The sequence below is a fragment of the Halyomorpha halys genome, unplaced genomic scaffold, assembly GCF_000696795.3.
Source record: "Halyomorpha halys isolate HHAL.00 unplaced genomic scaffold, Hhal_1.1 Scaffold30.1, whole genome shotgun sequence".
Taxonomy (NCBI): Eukaryota; Metazoa; Arthropoda; class Insecta; order Hemiptera; family Pentatomidae; genus Halyomorpha; species Halyomorpha halys.
In genome coordinates, this window is record NW_027110126.1 from 141,868 (window position 1) to 151,729 (window position 9,862).

Sequence of the window (9,862 nt, forward strand, 5' to 3'; positions counted from 1 at the left end):
CACGCTTTAACATGTTAAACCAAAGATCATGAATACCCCTAAAATTGACAAGCACAAGTGAAGTATATTCATGGAACAATCATAATGAGTAGTTTCTAATATATTCCTACTGGACCATTAACCCTTCATTCTTACGTCTCACTTTTATGTAACTGGAGGAAGTTTCAGTTTTTATTATTATTATTTATTTATTTATTTATTTATTATTAACTACCGTCCACTAAGGACCATGTGAATATCAATGGTTATGCTTCTATCTTGATTTTCTTTCTTCGGACCACTTCCTTTTTTTTCCTCTTCCAATATTGGTGAGATTTTTCAATGTTTTCCTATACGTATCTAGATAGTCGGTATCTGAAATTTTAAGTCTCTTCCATTCCTCTCTCATTTGCCTCGTGTATCCTTCCATGTTCTTGTAGCTAAAAATTTTTTTAAAGATCTAATTCAATCTTTCCTCCTTCATCCTCTTCACGTGCCCATAGAACATTAGCCTTCTGATTCTCATCTCGGTTTCCAGGTCTTTGATTTTTCTATAGATATCTTCGTTAGATCTTAGTCTGTAACCTTCTTGTGTTTTCCTGTGCCCATAGAGTTTTCTTAAGATCCTCCTTTGTATTTTTAGCAGCTTTTCCAAGTTGGGTAAGCATGTGGTCTTCACCCACTATAAAATCACAGTCCTTATCACAACGTTGTAATAATCAACTTTGCATTGGAGGAGAGATTCTTCTTTTTGTAAATTTCAGCTGTTAATGAAAGCTTAAATTTTCTGGTTTTCTCTCGGATGCTCTCTTTCTCAGAACCGTTGTGACAAATTTGTAGGCCTGCTTTTTCTACTATTATTTGTAGGGTATATATTTGACAAATAGCCTTTTTCTCTGATTCTGCCAACAGTGCGAGATCGTCTGCAAATGCCAAACAACTCACTTTTACATGATTGTTTTTGTTCCCTACTTTGTTCCTGAGTTATTTTTTTCCAGAATTCCTTCATGATTTTTTCCAGGACTATGTTGAAAAGTATTGGAGACAAGCCGTCGCCTTTTCTTAGCCTGAATTGTTATTTGAATAGGATTTCTTATAGAACTCTGAAATTTCACTTTAAATTTTATTTCTGTCAGAGTCAGTTTTGTTAGATTTATGATTTTCTGGTCTACTCCATACTCTTTCAGGATTTCCAGTAGGGTTTCCCTATCCACAGAATCGTAGGCCTTTTTTAAGTCAACAAAGGAAATGTAAAGATTTTTGCTTCTGCTAATGCAATATTTTCAGAGCAGTTTAAGGCTTAGAATTTGCCCTTGACAGGACCTTCCTTTTCTGAAGCCCCCTTGGTACTCTCCTATTTTGTGATCTATTTCTAATTCTAGTCTATTCAGCAGGAGTTTAAGAAGATCTTATTCGTAACTGATAGTAGTGAAATTCCTCTATTTTTATTAACATAGCTTTTCGACCCTTTTTTGTGTAAAGGATGTATTAAGGCGGTTTTCCATTCTTCTGGTATTTCTTCATTCTCCCAAACTTCTATGATCATTTCCTTGAATTCAATTATTTTTATTATATTACCTATATATTTTTTAAAGAAAAAAATCAATGTGAATTTACCAATACATTTTTGCTCGAACTTTATAAAGGTTTTTACATTGACTTAGAGTTCTCTTGTTACCGTTCTGTTGTTTATTATATATTGGTATGTAAATATACAATTAAAAATAATATTCAGAAGTACAGGTTATGTGAATTTTTTTTAGAGAAAAAAAATTTCTACATAGTTTCTTTGCATATATATATTTTTTAGTGAAGTTAAAGTTAAAGTAGTTTGAAAAATTGAATTCCAGCCGTCATAATAGTCTTGAAGTCATAGATGTCCTAAAATCATTGAATTAATTTTACTTCCTCATTTATCTCCAAATAGGTAAAATATTTTTCGTTTTAATTAAAATAATGTTTTATTTATGTTTCAATAAATCTAGAGACTATATAAACAATTTAATTTTATTTATGGAACATAGATAGGTAAGCTTTCTATGTATAAATATTATAAATTATACAATGAAATTTACATTTATCGCAGGATTTAGGTATTTTATACACTTTTGAGTTTTTACACCTTTCGTGTTTTTACTATAAGTTTTTCGGTTTTATCTAAACAAATAAAGTAGTGGCTAATACTTGCAAGTATTAAAATTTTGGCTTTGCAGATCTTCTGACCGTCTCTGAAATCTTCCTAAGCCGCTCCGTGATTATTACGTTTACCAAAAGAAAAATCTTGTTTTATTAAAGATTAAAAATAATATTGAGGTGTAGATAATAGACCGTGGATTAATAAGTGGAGAAGACGGGGGGGGAGGGTGGATGCGGTCAGCTAATAAACAAAAAATTTGTTAGTCGTGCCAACGTTTCGACTTGAATTTGAGGTCTTCATCAAGGCTATAAAACAAGATGAGATAACAATCATCATCCAGAAAAAAAAAAAATAATAATAAACTAAAAATTTTGAAAATATACATAAAAATAAATGTTAAAATATTATAAATGATATTCAAAGTAAAAGGCGGCTAAGTTTGTGTTTTCTCCAATTTCGTGGTTCTACAACGTTTTTGTTATTAACTTTAGCACTTTAATTATTAATGGTCATTTTTTGAACTCTTGACTGAATTCTTAGCTGCCAATTACCAAAAAACAATTTTGCCATGCAATATCACCGTATATTTTCTTATTTATTCGTAAATTAAAAAATCTTTAGATTTCTGGCAACTCCTCTGTGAAATCTATTGCTCTCAATTATTTTAGAAAAATAGTACTACTGTTTAAAAGATATAAGTTCCCAGATGGATACGGTTATTTTCACGTATTTGTGAAGGTTTGTGGTCCTTATTTTCGGTATCAGCTTAATAACTTTGATTTTTTAAGAATAATTATTATCTCTATCAGAATCATAGCGTATTGAAACAATTTTTTTTATTATTTTTGTCTAATTTAATTAGACTATTTATGTAAAAACCTATATTTCATGATTATTGTAAGTTTTTATTTGTGTTGAGGTGTTAAATATTTTTTTTTTTATCCATTTTTAAATTAATGGTTTCATAACTTCTTTACTCAGCTTTCCGATTATGTAGTAGGTTTTCCATAATAAGTTGCAACGTCACGAATGTTGAAACTTGGTGTTGTTCTAAGTTTTGGTTAGAGTAAATTATTGTCTTACTATAATATGCAAGATAATTTGACAAGAATGATCTCAGAAAATCGGTATATTATTCCAAAACTGCGTTACTGAATTATATTGAACATTTTTTAACAATAAACGAACATTAATATTTGTTACACAATCATGTCATTTCTCAGCGACTCTTGATACGTAAATTTTGAGTTTGCTATTTTCACTCTAAAGCACTATTGAGATGAATTTATATCGAATAATTTAAAATAATCTATACTTTAAGGAATCTGCTGTGAATAATTATAAAACATTTTTTGTTTAAGTTTTAAAACTTTTCATTCATATGAAAACTAAATGGAGTAAGACTCACTTCAGCACTATAAATTATGTATCAATTAAAGATAAAACTCCTGAACTGTACAAACACCGTTGATAATTGTCTATATAAATTAGTGCTTTTCTGATATACTATTATATTATAGTTTATCGTAATATTGGTAAGTTAGGATTTTATTTAATAATCTTTATTTATTCTGGGATTGGTCCATTTAGAATAATATACAAGCGTCAAAATTAGGGGTTAGAGCTTTAGAGTAAAGATGAAATTACTAAACGTCATAAAATAAAATTAAACAATGAATTTGAAAAGATACAAATAAATATCAATAATTAACAGAATATATAAAATTATGATAGAACAAATAAAATAAAACCACATGTTATATAATAAAGCATAAGATAACTTCTGATAATAAATTTTAAAAAATTAAACTAAAAAATAATAAATTCGACCTTCTGGAATTTACGGGATTTGAAGTTTGAAAGGGTGTTAGAACTACGAATAAAGGAGGAAATAGAATTCCTTGGGGAAGAGGAAGGGATGAGGAAAGATCTACCAAAGGCTGTGGTTCGATGGGCAGTTACATATAAGTATGAAAACCATGAGCGGGAATGCACTCAGGATTTAAATAGAAGGATATCAGAGATGTACGATTGACGGTGGAATTGGATAACTTTGAAAAGATACAAATAAATAACAATAATCAACAGAATATATAAAATAATGATAGAACAAATAAAATAAAACCACATGTTATATAATAAAACATAAGATAACTTCTGATAATAAATTAAAAAAATTAAAACTAAAAAATAATAAATGAAAAGATACAATTTCTGCTATATTTACAATGATAAACGAAAATCTGAGGGATAAAATACAGAAAATATATAATGGTTTTTTGAAACTTGTTATTCAATTGTTATTCTTCTATAATTGGGTGGACAGAAGGTCGAATATACGGGGTTTGAAGTTTGAAAGGGTATTAGAACTACGAATAAAGGAGGAAATAGAATTCCTTAGGGAAGAGGAACGGATGAGGAAAGATCTACCAATGGCTGTGGTTCGGTGGGCAGTTACATATAAGTATGAAAACCATGAGCGGGTATTGAGGAAATGCGCTGAGGGTTTAAATTGAAGGATATCAGAGATGTGCGATGGACGGCGGGATTGGATAACTTGGTAGAGGAAGGAAGCAAGAAAATATTTACGACGGAAGGAGGGGTAAAGCCACTTCAACTCTTCATATAATCGGGTGACAGAGGCGTCCCCTGGGAACCCATAAAATGAATCGTACAAAGCAATTATTTAACCGTTCTAATTATTTAGTGTTAATCTTAAAGAAGAAAATCTACTAGTTACTTTTTTTTGTATTAAAATTTTTCAAAACTTTCCGATTACAGTAGAATTCTACCCTAAAAGATTTTATTGTTGTATTACTACAAAATGTAATATTTGTCCTGGCATGTTTGTGTAACCGCTGAAATGTTTGCATTATTCCATTTTTTGTTTGGTGTATTTAAATCCTCCACTCCTGAAACACAAATTTTTTACCATTGAATCTCTAAAAGGTTTATTGTCAAATTGTGAATAATAAAATATAGTTTGCTGTGGCAACACTTTCCACGAACTATTCAAATGAGTATTTTATTTGATAGGCCGACTAAATCTAGTTTTAAAAGTTTCCGGAAAATTACTTTTTATATCATTTCTCGATGTAAAATTGTAATTTTTTTTTATAAGTATTGCAGATAATAAATATAGCAGTTTACTAAAATTAACGATTTGCACTTAACTATTTATTCAATACTAAATTTTTATAGGATCATAATGGAAAATACTATGAATGATTTTATGGGTGTTTCTTTTTAATACAATTAAAGGTCAATTTTATTCTAACAAAGAAATTATATTCTGGTATATAAATTTATCGAAAGAATCAAACCTGATAAGCTCTAGTACTACAAATTAATAGTAACTATCAGAGAACCTGGAAGATGGATTCTAATTCCACTAGAACTTAACCTAGACAGTTATTTCACTGAAATTACCCCCCTTTAGAATTAGAAACCCACATATTCCAAATCAGGTTTAGAATTAGGTGTTCGTGTAATGAATTTGAATCTAACAAAATTGCTTTATTTACTATTATTATAAAATTATTGTATTATATAATAAAGCATATCTATCGCTGTGATCAAATATTATGTGTTCATTTATGTTTCAACCACACCCCTTGTTATCTGTGTAACTGGCTTACTGTTTTATACAATACGTCAATATTTAAATTATTATGGTTAAATAAGCAGAAATATTTCATATTTGATGGTATTACCATTATGGTCTTGTATATACTTACTTTCATATTGAAATAGTAATAGTAGTCAAAACGAAGATTATTTCCCTAAATTTTGACCTTAATAATTATTTCTCCAGTAATTGTTTATAATTATTTCTCTAGTAAATTATAATTTTCCATTCCTAATTAAAATTTAAATTCATCTATATTTAGCTTATTCATGCAGTATAATAAATTTAGTTCGGAATAGGAGCAGCTTTGTGTTTGAGTATAAGTTTAACAAAATTGTGATTTTTTTCTCCTTCTTTATTGTCATTTATCTTATGTTAGCTTTCGTCTGAAGCTTCGCTCGCTTTAGATTTGCATTATTAATACGCGTTTGATATACATGATCCCAAACGCTACTAATGTATTTATTAATATTGGAAATTAACTACAATACGTTTATCTTTAATACTGTTCCTTTTTAAATGATTTTTATTTTGTTAACCACTTGCAATGTATCAATTACATTCTAATGAGTATCATAACTGCTGCTATGATCTATTGTTGAAAGTAATTTTATTAGAAACGTTACCGAGATTGAACGTCAGTATGCTTAATTAAACAAATTACTTTGGATTCTCATATTAAAATAAAAATAAAATGAATGATTCACCTTTATGGAACTGAGTTTCAGACATTATAGTACAATAACCAGGAAGAAAAAAAGGCTGTTATTTCACCGCAATTTTTGATTACTTTAATGAAGACTATGCATTATTACGAGTCAAAGTTGATGAGTGCCTAGTATAAGTAAGGGGAATAATAAATGGTGGCTGTTTCAAAAATCAAAATATTTTTTCAGAGCTTTATATCTTATAAACTAGCAAAAACAATAGAAAATCTAAGAGAACATCATTTAAAGTAGAGTAAATTTCCTGAATTATTAAACCTCATAGAGCTATTTACGTTCAATAGTATTCCAGGTATAGCTATAGTGAACTTATTTTAAAATATATAAATATCAAAAACCTTTCAACGTACAAATGTCTATTAAAAATTTAAGCTAGTTTAATGTATTATTAAGTTTATCTTCGTAGGAGTCGTAGTTTCCAGGATATTTGCTAAATTATGATTTATAGTTGTTCGGACAATGAGTTCAATTTATGAAAAACTTTATTTCAGAAACCATGAGACGTAAAGATGTCAGTTAGCACTCAAATTAAAGTTAGTTTACTACTTTACTATAAAATATTTTATAACGTTTATCTTTGTAGGAGTTGTAGTTTAAATGATATGTGACAAAATAAATTCACAAAATGTTAATTTATAGTTTTTTGGATAAAATGTTTGGTTTTTGTATAAATATATCTCTAGATCCATAAGACTCACATATATCTGAAGACGCTCAAAATAAAGGAAATTTAACTTACTATAAAGTAGTTTATGACACTTATCTTCGTAGGGGTAGTAGTTTTTATGATATTCACATATGAATATGAATTTTGCAAATTAAAATTTGTAAAATGTTTGGTTTTTGAATAAATATATCTCTAGATCCATAATACGTACATTTGTCTGCCAGCTCACAAAATCAAGGTAATTTAACTTACTATAAATTAGTTCATGGCATTCATCTTATAGGGGTAATAGTTTATATAATATTCGCATCAATGTTTGTCTTACAACTACGAAGATAAACGTCATTAACTACTTTGTAGTCTATTAAACTAGTTTTAATTTGAGTGCTAATAGACATAGATTTTTCAGAATAAATTCACTTACTACTGATCTATCAGTACATTCTTTTTAAAAAAAAGAAATGTTACTTTTTTAATAGCTGTATCTCGAATACTATTGAACGGAAATAGTTATATTAGGTCTCATATTTTAGCAAATTTCCTCTACTTTAAATGAAGTCCTCTTAGGTTTTCAAGTGTTGTTGGTAGTTTTAAGGATATAGAACTCCGAATAAAAAATTATATTAACGTTTTGAAACAGCCGCGATATTTTTCCCTTTTCTTATACTCTGCAGACTCGTCAATTTCGAATAGTAATTATATATAGTTTTCTTTGAAGTGATCAAAAATTGATGTAAAATAACTGTGTTTTTTTTCATCTTGGGCTGTTGTAGTATTATCATGTTAAAATTATGGATGCTCACCTACGCATGTTTCACATTATTAGTGAATTATTGCTCCGTTTCTGTCTCTGGGTCGCAGGGTTATGTGATGGCCTGAAACCTTTTTCCATTAATGTTCTACCCAAAACTAAAGAATTTTTTTGAATGCGAATAGTAGTTCTTAGCATTTGTACGTTCATACCAACCTCTATTTAGCTTTACGTAGTTGCATAGATGCGTAGAGGTTGTTATTCTTGCAGTATTCCATATTCTTTTTCCACTTACTGGTATATACCTCAGATGTTACTTGGCGGCTATCTTATTTTCACGAATAGTTTCTATCTATCATTCATGTTAACTTTTGCTTTGATGCAAGTTACCCGGTTACATCTTAACAAGGACCGACACTCCTTAGCTCTTCTTCTTTCCTTCCATCTTGAGCAAACGTCTTGGAGGGTGAAGTTGTTTTAGTGAAAGTCCAACTTCGCCTTGCAAACTCCGAGTCGGCCTCGACTCTCAGACGGTCATAAAAATTTTTATGACACATTTGATGAGCCAGTTTTAGGGAGTTCTCCTTCTCAGCCACCATTGCGTTCTCCTTTCTCATAATACAGTTCTTGAATTTGAGAAAGGTTTTATAATTTTGATTTGAGAATAATACTAGTGACTACTAGAATTAAAAAATGAAACAAAAAGATGTTGAAATGTAATTGGAAGATGGCGAGAGAAGATAATAAGCCGTATGAAGTAGATTGTAGGATGATAGTGCGGGTGGCGGTCAATAAAGGTATCACATAGTAAAAGAAAACTATTTATTGTAAACTATTGTTTCGCCCCACTTTGCAGGGCTGCAAGAATAAAGTTCTGCTACCAACTTTGATACTTTTGTAAAGCAAACTACCGGTAAATAATTAGCCAGTTAACGATTGGCCTTTTTAGGGATCCTCAAATTGTTATCATACACACCTTTGCCCATAGACACAAATCCAAAATGCTTAATTAAAGAAATGAAGTTACTAATCTCGTCGTTATATACACATCCTCGCGTGTTCAGAGAGGTAAACCTGGAGAAAATACACATACAAATGAACAGCAGTACTTAAAACGCGGTTTAAACTCTCTGAAGAAGAGTGCATTGGAATACTACTTAATGATTGTGGATACATGTTTCTTAGATTTGTACAGTTCTATCATTATGGAATTAACAGTGAAATTAGAATAGTCGATATAGAAAAATAAATTTTGTGAAACATTTTCAAACAAGGAAACTTTCAAGTCCGGGTACGACTCCTATTTAAATGTAAAAACAATTCATTAATGAATTTTGCTATGAGGAAAGAAAAACTTTCATTCATAAGTGTACCTTGACACATCTTATTGCTTTTTTAATTTTTGTGATTTTGCACAATTCATCACTATACTCATTATAAACTATTGTTTAGTCCGAATTATGGAGAAGATGGTCAGGGTTGCGGTCTAAAGGGAAACGAAAATAATAAAGACATTATTTTTCGACGTTTCGTTCTACTTTGTAAAGATTCACCAGAGCTTTTCAAGTTAATAGCTTTAGTTAAGCTATAAACAGTTGACTATTTTTGTTTCTCTTTTGACCGCAGCCCTGATCATCTTCTCTATAATTTGAAATTATACGGTCAACTATAGTCAAATATATATATATTCTTATACACCATTTAACTTTTTTAATAACCATTTAACTCAAGAAATCATTTTTTAAATTTTATTTATTGTTTTTTCTACTGTGGCAATTTCTATATTTCTCCTAATGATAATTTCTTTTAATCTGATTTGCTATTATGTAATGAATTGAACTTGTGTTGCAGATCACTGGAGAAGGGAGGCAAGGAAGAGTGGAACAGAGGGAAAGTGCAAAAAAAAAAAAAGTTGAAAAGAATCAATAAGGAAATGTAATATTGCAGTGTGTGAGGAGGTATATACGTATATATA